This window comes from Callorhinus ursinus, unplaced genomic scaffold, assembly GCF_003265705.2.
Source record: "Callorhinus ursinus isolate GAN/ISIS: 27379988/994484 unplaced genomic scaffold, GSC_fseal_2.0 scaffold20, whole genome shotgun sequence".
Taxonomy (NCBI): Eukaryota; Metazoa; Chordata; class Mammalia; order Carnivora; family Otariidae; genus Callorhinus; species Callorhinus ursinus.
In genome coordinates, this window is record NW_027397082.1 from 2,680,834 (window position 1) to 2,691,362 (window position 10,529).

The window sequence follows — 10,529 nt, forward strand, 5'->3', positions numbered from 1 at the left end:
CCAATGACACCATCTGGCAACCTCTGGGGGCCCACAGCGGAGGGAGCACCCTTGTAACGTGGTATGTAATGTGGGCATGTAACGTGGACATACCCAGTGGCCATCCCACTTCCGTGGGCCCAGGGCTGCTGTGCACACCGTACCTGGGAGCTCCAGTCACACACTAAGGACTAGAAAAGCCAGGACAATGCAGTGGCTGGCAATCAGCCAGAGAGTTACACTCTGCAGGCTGGGCCTGCACAGGAGAATTATTGGGAATGCCCTCTCTCCCCTCCTCCTCCTCCAGAACACCTGACCCAAGTATGCTGTCCCCTCCCTGGCTGCGAGCTCCTTCAGCTCCGAGGCCTGCAGCACACCTGTGATCACGTAACTTACGTGCTGCCTCATTCCTCTGGCCGCTGTCCTCGGGGGGGCGGGGGGGCCTTGGCTCCTCGGCCGGGCTGTGAAGTCCCTCTCCACTGCCACCCCCTCTGCATCCTCTGTAGAGCCTGGGACATTCTGGACACCATGAGGTCACCAATAAATATACGACGGATTAAAGCAGGAACAGCCATGAGGAAAGTTATTCACTAGGATCCTGTTTACACTTCTTTTGTCAAAACAAATCCTTTGCTCCTTGAAGATAGAAGTCTTAAAGTCCTCGGTGTCTAGAAGTAAATGCCTGGCTTTTAATAGGGTGTTGGGACTGCATTTCATAGCACATTCCCGGGCGCGGACCTACATGGAGGCAAGTCCTTAAGCCAACAGGACAGAAGTCCAAGCAGGGCTGGACCCAACTTGGAGCAGGCAGGGCCCCGGCAGCCTTGTTCCCCACATAGCCCAGCACCTAGCACAGAGCCTGGCATGGAGCCAGCACACGATAACATTTGACGAGTGAATGAATAGAACACATTAACTACCTAATTCGTCTCCATTTGCTTGGTCCGGGCTATATTCTAACACACGTGTTCCCACATTCTTCCCTGTGCTGGGGTCACGTTAATGAATGGATCTGCCCCACGGGAAATAGAGCCCTTTTCCAGCACGGACATCACGCCACCTCCCTTTCACAATGCAATAATGTCACAGCTGGAGAAAGGACATGTCACAGAGCATGGACCAAGACCAGGCAGAAAACCTGAAGGAAAGGCAGTCCACAGCCTGCCCTCCCAGATGGGGAAACTTGAGGCCCGGGTGGGGAAAGGGTCTCATCTTATTCATCACCCCAGGACTTGCTCAGCTGCCTCAGTCGCTCGCAGGCCCTAGAATACTGTGGACGGGGAATGAAAGTCCTCTAGTAAAACTCAAAGACCCTCACCCAAGAGGTCCCCCCCACCCCCAGGTCTGGCACAGAGAGAGGCCCAATCAAGCCTCTCAAAACTCCCTCTTGGGATCTGGCACTTTGAGCGCCATGAAGTGTAGCTGCTTGTCAGCCTGAAGGCCTGTAATTGATGCCACTCAGGTGCCTCATATAAATCTTCAGGGGCCGTCTCCGCATGGAGCCAAGTAGACGCTTTTAATTGTCAAGAAGAAAAAAAGCAAAAGACCTCATGCATTTTCATTTTTAGCTAAGTACAAGGGCACAATCAGTTTGCCAGCATGCAGTACCACCTCTTGCCAAAAACCACTTATTTTAAACTAAAGCTTTCTCAGCCATCCAAGTACAGAATCAAAGCATGCAGGACCCAAATGCACATGCTTTGCTTTTCTTTCTCTTTCTTTTCTTTTCTTTCTTTCTTTTTCTTCTTTCTTTCTTTCTTCTTTCTCTCTCTCTCTCTCTCTCTTTCCTTCCTTTTTCTTTCTTCTTTCTTTCTTTCTTTCTTTCTTTCTCTTTCTCCCTTTCTCTCTTTCTCTCTCTCTCTCTTTCTTTCTTTCTTTCTTTCTTTCTTTCTTTCTTTCTTTCTTTCTTTCTTTCTTTCTCTCTCTTTCTTTCTTTCAAGAGCCCCACATATCTCTTAGCTGTCTAGACCACGCAAGCTACGGCTCAGCCTGGAGCATGGCCCTCTGTTAATGCTTTTTCTCTTCCCTCTGGCTCCAGGCTCGTAATAGACATTCTGACAAACATTTAACTGATGCTAAGCCTCATAGGTATCCTCCTCAGCTACTCAGCACAAGACAGATAGCTGGGAACAGAAAAAAAAAAAAAAAAAGGATTGGGATGATCAGAGGACACCCCTATTTCTAACTGGTCTGAAAATGTAACCCACGACGGCTGTTTGTTTTAAATTATTCCTTGCCAAGAACAATGTTCGGATGATAGAAAAATTCCACACTGGAACCTCCAATGCTTACTTATTTTTCCTTCTGAGCACCTGCATGGAAAAGTAGCTTTGTTCAGAAAATGTAAGCAGTAAAAGGGATGGGAGAACTCTCCGCAGCTCCTATTCAGCGTGCTGCACCAGAAAGCCTCTGAGGACGTCTCACCAGGGACCTGGGCTCTGACAGGCCAGGCTGTGACTGTAGTTTGCTCTAGCTGACTCAGGGCCAGGAGGTGACCAGAGCATCGCAGGAGGAAGGCAGAGACCCTTCTTTGCAGACAGGGTCCACATGGGGGCCAGCAGCCGACAAACTGGACCTACGCATCGTTGGAACCAAGTCAGGAATGTACGTGGCACAGCCCAAGTGACCCACCATTAGGACGGAATCCAGTTCCTCCCAAAGGGGGCTCAGAATCAGATTTCCAATGGAAGCACAGCTCACTGATGTCATCCACGGTTGGAATTAAGCCCACAGGATACCCTGAACCTCTGGTCCAGACCAAAACAGCTGTAGAGCTCCACCCTCGAAGGGAATCCTTCTGGACCTGGCTGCTTCTGGTTGTTGGTCACAGAAGTCTCCAGCGCCCTCATCTTTGCATCCTGGTTTGTTTAGCTCATTAGCTGGGTTGGATCTGATAGGCCAGGGCCCCCTCTCCCACCCTTCCTTTAAGACTGATTTACTGAGCACCTACTTGGTGCCCTGCGCTGTGCTAGGCCAGAGGATCAAGCGATCACCAGAAATTCCTAGCACCCCAAGCACCCAAGAAGCCAGTCCAGCTCTGGGCTCTTGCCTTTGGAGCTAACCCAGAACTCCTCCAGGATGAGAAGCAGCGGAGGGGTGAGAGACAGAGGTGGGAACTAATTTCCTAGCCACCTTTGCAGCGGGGTGTGGCTAGATGACCACGTTTGCAAAGGAACGTGCCCAGAAACACCGGCTCCAAGTTATTTCTGGAGTATGCCCTTAAAGGGACAGGGTGTGTGCCTTTCCTTCACTCTCCCCCTTCCTATATACAGACGTGCCTAGAAGGCAGATGAGTGGGCTGCCATCCAGAACTGTAAGGACAGGGGCAGAAGAGCCTGGAACAGAATGGCCCCACACAACTTCCATAGCAGCCCTGACCGCCCCCCAAGCCCTGTTCCAGGAGAGAGAAATAGGCTTCTAGCCCGTCTAAACCAGGGTTAGTCTGCGTCTTTGCTACAGCAGCCAAACCTGTACTTGATCCGACCAACCACGTGCTAGCTGTAGGACCTTTTCTGAGACACATTTTCTTGGTCCTAAAATGGAGATAACGATAAAATGACCTACCGCATAGGGATGGCTCAGTCAAGGCGCTTGGCACGGTGCCTGGCACATGCTAGGCCCTCAGTAAATACTATCCATCTGCCATTATTCTAAGGAGCAACCGCTGGATATTCCCGCCCAAATGCCCTGCACCCGCCCCCTTCACTGCCCAACCAGGAAAGAGTGCAAGCACACACTGCCACAGAAGGGTTAACTAGAACCAGCTCGCCCACCTGAGCCTCATCTAGGCACTGTTTCACACACTCCTTTGCCACAGAGCAGGAGCCTGAGGTGTGGATTCCAACACAACGTACCCACCTGACCTCCCCCGGCATGAACCGGGTTGCTGTAACACGGCTCCACGGGCCCCAGGCTCCTCGGGCAGCCCCCTACACGTGAGCAAAGAAGGACTAGTTCCCTGATGGAGTTAAAGCACCCAAGTCTCAAAAAAGCTTGGGTTCATTTCTAAAGATGGTGACCCGAAATGCAGAACATTTTTCCTCCCTGTCAAACACAACTCCGTCTTCCTCCTCTACAATATCCTGGGTCAGCCACATTGAAAGAATACTTTAGTAAGAACTATAGTTCAGATGCTGGAAGGTTCTGAAGTCAACAGAACTGGTTTTGCTGTATATTACATAAAGTAAACACTCTGGTTCCAGGAACTCAAGGGAGCACGCTGAGAACCACATTTGTTTTCCCAAGATGCATGTGTTGTGGCCACATCAGACTCGTGTGTCTCTAGGGTCCCTGAAGGGCACTGGCAAGGGGCAATCCCAAGCTGACCACACCAGCCCCTGGGCCGACAGTGCCTTTACTTACAAGGGCTGGGAAGGCGGGTGAGGTATGTGCACTCGAGGGGCTGACATCCATGCAGTCTCTGACCCCAGGCTTTATGTAAGTGGCTAAACACAAGATTGTATACAGGGCAACCAAGGGCTTCCTAAGAACTGACGTTCCTGTTTTTAAATACTGACTTCCTTCTTGTAGTATCACTGCCCTTGATGGTCGCAGAGCACAGAGTGGGGGCAGCCTGCAGCTGGGGCCCATGCTTCCAAGAGCTGCCTTTCCAGTCGGAATCCCCTCTAAGCCTCACCCGGTGCCAGGCACCAGCATGGGCCCCTCCAAGGAACTCAACACAGGTGATCTTTGACATCTGCCTGGGTAAGATTGCTTGATGACTTCCCACCTTCTGCCTGGAAATGAAGCACAAGCCCTGCTCTGTTGGGTTCAGGGCTATGCTCCCCAGATCGAGGCCGGGTGCACGGCAGGTTCTCAGAAATGGGAGAATGAATGAATGGTGACCAGGGCCTGCTGAACAAGGGACTGATTTTGATCATGATGAGGATGAGGCCTCCCCATCTAGGCAGTCAGAGGGTGGCAAAGGACATCCACTGACAAATGCATGTGGCCCCCTGCCCACAGTCACCCACCGAGGCACCGGAACACGCCTACCATAGTGAGCGCACGTGTATTTGGCATCTACTAGGAGCCAAATGCTTTAAGACTCCTCTCTCTCACTTAATGCTACCCTGTGGGGTGGAGAGTACTTCCCTCTGGGGCAGCCGGTCTAAGGGACTTGCCCGAGGTCACAAAACGGCAGTGGAGAGGCTCACCCTTGGGAATCGGAGGGAAGGCAGCAACTGCCCTTCCCTTAAGAGGAAGCCATGGTTTCCCACCAGAGACATAGGGGAGCCATAGGCTCGGAAACACTCAGGGCCTCCACCGGGGAGGAGAGGAGATTCAGGGTGACACGGGGCCTGGGAACAGGCAACAGCATGACCCCGAGCAAGGGGCTCTGGGCCAGGTGCAGAGGAAGAAGATAAGGGATGGGAGATGCAGGCAGGGTAAATATTCTCGTAACTAGGGGGCTGCGACCACTTTAAGTACTTCAGTATGGAACTACAAGAGGATTTTCCTTCTCCTTCAGGCTGGGGTTTAAACTCTGAAGAGCAACATACTGAACACCTTTGGAGACCACCAGAGGCCCCGGTGAGCTAGGCTGAGGGACAGACATAAGAGAGGCCAAAGACAGGCTCTGTACCCCCCAAATGGATGGGCTCACAGACTCTTCTTTGGGGGAGGGCTGGGCACTGTGGCCTCAATGGAGGAAATGTGAGAAACGGAAAGTTCCACCAAAAGAGCCGCCTCCCTAGCCTCCCCAGCCTCTCTAGGCTCGCCCAGCCTCCCCAGCCTCCCCCGGCCTCCCCAGCCTCCCCCAGCCTCTCCCAACCTCCCCAGCCTCTCCAGCCTCCCCCAACCTCTCCAGCCTCTCCCCAGCCTCCCCCAGCCTCCCCCAGCTTCCCCAGCCTCTCCAGCCTTCCCCAGCCTCCCCAGCCTCCCCCAGCCTCTCCCAGCCTCTCCAGCCTTCCCCAGTCTCCCCCGCCTCTCCAGCCTCCCCCAGACTTCCCCAGCCTCCTTGCTAATACCTTTTGCAACACTGCCTGGAACCCGTATCTTTTCTGGACTTGGTGCATGAACCCAAACCTCTGCCCTGGGAACACTGTCCTCATTCCAGAAACAAAGACACCGCAGAAATTAAAATTTTCTAAGCCTGGCAGTGAGGACTCCCTTCCCCAGCTGAATCTGGCATGTGAGTCTAAGAGAGGGGGACAGATACTAGGTGAGGAAGGCAAGAGACTTGACAGCAAGGGCCTGCCCACACAATGCTGTCCTAACACAGTCCATCTTGACAGAAAGATCAGCCTCTCTGGCAGCAGGGCCATGGCAGCGGAGGCTGGCCACCACGTGCAGCCACCCTGCTCTGCGTATCTCTCTGCTAAAGGCGGGCTCCCTGGGTCCTCAGCTCTACTTCGTCCTGCCTCGGCCCCTCCCTGCCCACCTGGAATTCCATTCCCTCCCACATTAAAGACCTGTGGGCCCTCCTACCTGATGGGCTGAATCAAGCTTCAGCTCCCTTCCTGGGGCCAAGGAGGAACCAGAGGGTCCCCTCTTACCAGAGCGGAGGGAAAGCGGCTCCTGGAAAACAGCCATGGCTCATCTCAATTACTGGGAAGGGATGGACTGCATATGGGGTGGCCTGAAATGGGCCAGAGTCTCCTTAAACACACATGCTACCCAAGTCCAGCATATGCGCGCGCACACCCCTCCTCCGAGAAGCCTTCTCAGATTGCCCCAGACCCATTTCCAGGCTCCTGCACAATCACTCCACAATGATTTCCTTAATGCGTAGTACCAGCTACCTCCTACTGTGGCCTGGGGGGCCCAAAACAATGAAAGGCGCTCAGGGTGTATTTGTGGGCTGAATTGTGCCTCCCCTCCAAAATGTTCCCTTGTTAAAGTCCTAATCCTCCATGCAACTGTATTTGGAGATAGTGCCTTTATGGAAATAATAAAGGTTAAACTCGGTCATAAGGGTGGGGCCCTCCCTAATCAGAGGGCTGGTGTCCTTAGAAGATGACAAAGAGACACCAGAGATTGCTCTCTCCCTCTCTGTGCACACAGAGCAAAGGCCCTATGAGGACACAACAAGAAGGTGGTCATCTACAAGCCAGGAAAAGAGTTCTCACCAGAAACCCATCCTGTCAGTACCCTGACCTCAGACTCCCAAGCTCCAGAACTGTGAGAAAATAAATTCTGTTGTCTAAGCCAGTGAGCCCGTGTCATTCTGTTCCGCAGCCTGAGCTGGCTAATATCGGGCAGGGATCAAAACAGCAAGGTCTGAGGCTCAGTCCCGGCCATTTATACACTCAGTGATTTGTGACAAATCACTTGGCCTCGGTTTCCTGGGCTGTGAAATGGGGGCTACTAACCCTCTGCCCCACCTGCCTTCCTGGGAGTCCTGTGGAGGCCCAGGGAGAAGGTGGCCAGACCACAGGGTAGGAGGGCTGGGACGTGAGATGGACAGGAGCTCAATCCTGGCCCCACCACTCACCATCTGGGTGACCCCAGACAAATGACATGATGAAAGCAGCTTTCATAAGCTGAGCATTTGCTATGTACTAGGTACAGCACTGGGAATGAGAATCCTGCTGTTCGTGGGGGTGACAGCCACATGCTACCATGGGCACAGCATCCAAGCCAGGGTCAGCCATGCCTTCTGGGCAACCTCCCCAGAATGCCGCCTCCTAGCCCTCACCAGTGCAGGCCCCGGGACACCGGCTGATGCTTTTTTCCAGGAACTGGGAAAAGCTGGCCCTTTGCTCCTTGCCACTGCACAATGGGGACATCAGCTAGGGCCCTGGAAACAAGAGGCCAAACCATTCCAGGCCACCTGTGGCACGGTCCAAGGCTCACATACTTTCCACACCGAAGCCTCCCCCCTTGGGGTGTCACTGACACAGCCACCCCAAGAGGATGGGAATCTGCTCGGTAGACGCTGCCCAGCCCGGCTCAAGAGCCTGCCTTAACGTCCATCCAAAATCCAGTCCCCACGGGGCCAAGGCATGAGTCAAGAAGCATACCCCCAGGACGGGAAGCCCTGATAGGCCACATGACCACAACAGCAGGCAGGGAGCTGAGTGGCGGGGAGGGAACCTGAGGTCCCTCACTTGCATGGAGAGAAACACATGCAGAGCTGTAAATGGTGGGGACCAGCAGAGGGGTGCTGAGTTTGGGCTGCTACTGTTAACACTGAACGAATTTCAGCCAATATGTCCCTGGCCCCTGGACACGGTCTCTGGAAAATAGCCAAGAACAGTGCCCCAGAATGGAATATTCCACACCAGGGCTGGAGGGACCCCCTCCCCGTTATTGGCCATAGCTCTCCCAACATCTCCCTGACCACAAGCACCACCTAGCACAGTAGGATACTCCCATGTGGGGCCTCAGCCTCCATCTCGTGGGGGGCAGATCTGTCGACATGACACAGGTCCCTCCAGAGGCACTTCTCTGTCATGCTGAGATGGTCTCAGACTTCAGGGAATTTGCCCAGAGAAAGGGAACAGCTTCCAAATGCAGTGGAAGGCCACAGCCCACCCTGTCTCCCATTTGTTGCTTTATCTTTGCAGCATAAACAAGCTTCGTCTACATTTATGCTTAAATTGGTCAAATCCTATTCCTCAGCCAGCCCTGCTCTGTCATTTAAAAGGAAAAAAAACACCACTTACAGATCACTTTCATTACCTTGGATAGGGCAAAGCGTTTGGCATCACTTCACTCCGCCCGGGCTCTAGGCTCTGGTTGGCCCCCACCCCTTTCACACCCCACTGGTTATTAAGAATTTTCCCTGCCCTAGCCAGGCCTCACCCACATGCTGTTCTTCTGTGGGCGTGGAAGCTCCTTATCCTGGGGCTGGGTCTTTGTTGACAATGCCATAGAGGTATCATGAGACAGCCCAGAGCTGGTAGGCTGCAAAAGGGAGGGTTGACAGTGCAAATTTCAGTAAAGCAAGGCCTTTCTCCTTTTGTCAGTTTTGAGAAAGGTTCTCACACGAGAAGACAAATCCTCCCATTGACTGTGTTGAAGACTTGTGACAAAAGGGGTCAGTGGTGGCTTAGGCTAAGCCTTGGCATAAAGAGGGCTGTGGTTCTGTTTTGTTGTTTTTGGTTTTTTTGTTTTTTTGGTAGTTCTCTCTATTCTAGGTGCTTCCCTGTTGACGGTTCTGGGGCACAAATGGAAATAAGCCTGGGATCAAAGGAGAGAGAAGGAGCTAGAAGAGCCCAAAGGCTCTCAGAGTTGGATCTAGGCAATGCTGGGAGGAGATATGCAGGCATGGTTAGGGGACTGCTCTGACAAGGCATCAGGCAAAAAGGACTCTGGCTAGTCCAACCTTGGAAATCAGACAGGACCCCAGAATGAAGGCATGAGCCATAAACATGATCTGGACAATATCTGGACCAGCTATTGTAGATATGATTACGTTCCCTGGAGAAATTTTTAAAATTATAAAAGTCTGGGCCCAGAGACTCTGATTCTGTAAAGCCTTAGAACTATTTATTTCTTAAAAGCTTCAAGGTAATTAGGCTCTACTCTAGCTTCCCTGATGAAACCACTAATTTTCCATCAAACTGAGGGAAAATGTGCATAGGCAATGAAATGGTCATTATGTCTTTTTTTAGTTGCCCTCGGTTTTGTCTAAGAATTTGTTTTGTGGGACGCCTGGGTGGCTCAGTTGGTTAAGCATCTGCCTTCAGCTCAGGTCATGATCCCAGGGTCCTTGCTCAGCAGGGAGCCTGCTTCTCCCTCTGCCTGCCTCTCTCCCTGCTTGTGCTCTCTCTCTCTCACAAATAAAAAATCTTTAAAAAAAATTTCCAAAAATAAATAAATTTTAAAAAAATATATTTTTTTTGCCTAAACCTATCATAATGTCATACTCTGCCTGACAGAATTTGCTCTCCTCTATGTCCATTTTGGTCTGAATACAGTATTGACTCTTGCTCGTACTTTGTTCCATAGAGCTGGGTTGTAATATCCCTGTTGTTCAATAGGTGTCGCTGTAACACACGACAACGACCCAGTCCTGACCATCTTCCTGGTCCGAGTTCTTGCCTGCCCAACACATTAGCACCTTTCTTCATCAGTCCTGTAGATTTAAAAGTTTCTATCTTGAATTACCTTAGAATGAAGAATAACTATACACCACCACTTGTTTCTCAGAGCTCAGGAAATGCTATTTCACAGGGATTGTCTGTTTCTCTTCTCCTTTTGTCCTCTCTCCTACAATGATGTATCTCAAACTTTATGGACTCAGGACATCTTCACACACCTCCAGAAATTATCGAGCCCCCCTTCCACCACCAACTGCTTTCGTCTAGGTGGGTTATATCAAGATTTCCCATATTAGAAAACAAAATTGAGAAAAATCTAAAACACAAGAATACACAGGCATATATTCTGTTAACTGTCAGAGTAATATTGTCACATGCCATATAGGCTCTAGAAAACTCTACATACACTTGTGAGAGAATATGAGTGCAAAAGGGAGAATAACATCATTATGGACTATTATGTATCATTATGAAAACAGTTTTGACCTTGCTAAAAGAGTCTCGGGGACTGTGTCTGTTCTTAACAAATCGGAGGTTAATCAACATCTTTACTTTCCTTCT

At 51.3% G+C, this 10,529-nt stretch overlaps 1 protein-coding gene across 6 annotated transcripts in view; it reads right to left on the minus strand.

Moving 5' to 3' along the window:
• GRK5 (G protein-coupled receptor kinase 5) overlaps positions 1-10,529 on the minus strand; it is a 215,621-nt gene that overhangs the window by 78,298 nt on the left and 126,794 nt on the right. The window lies entirely within an intron of this gene.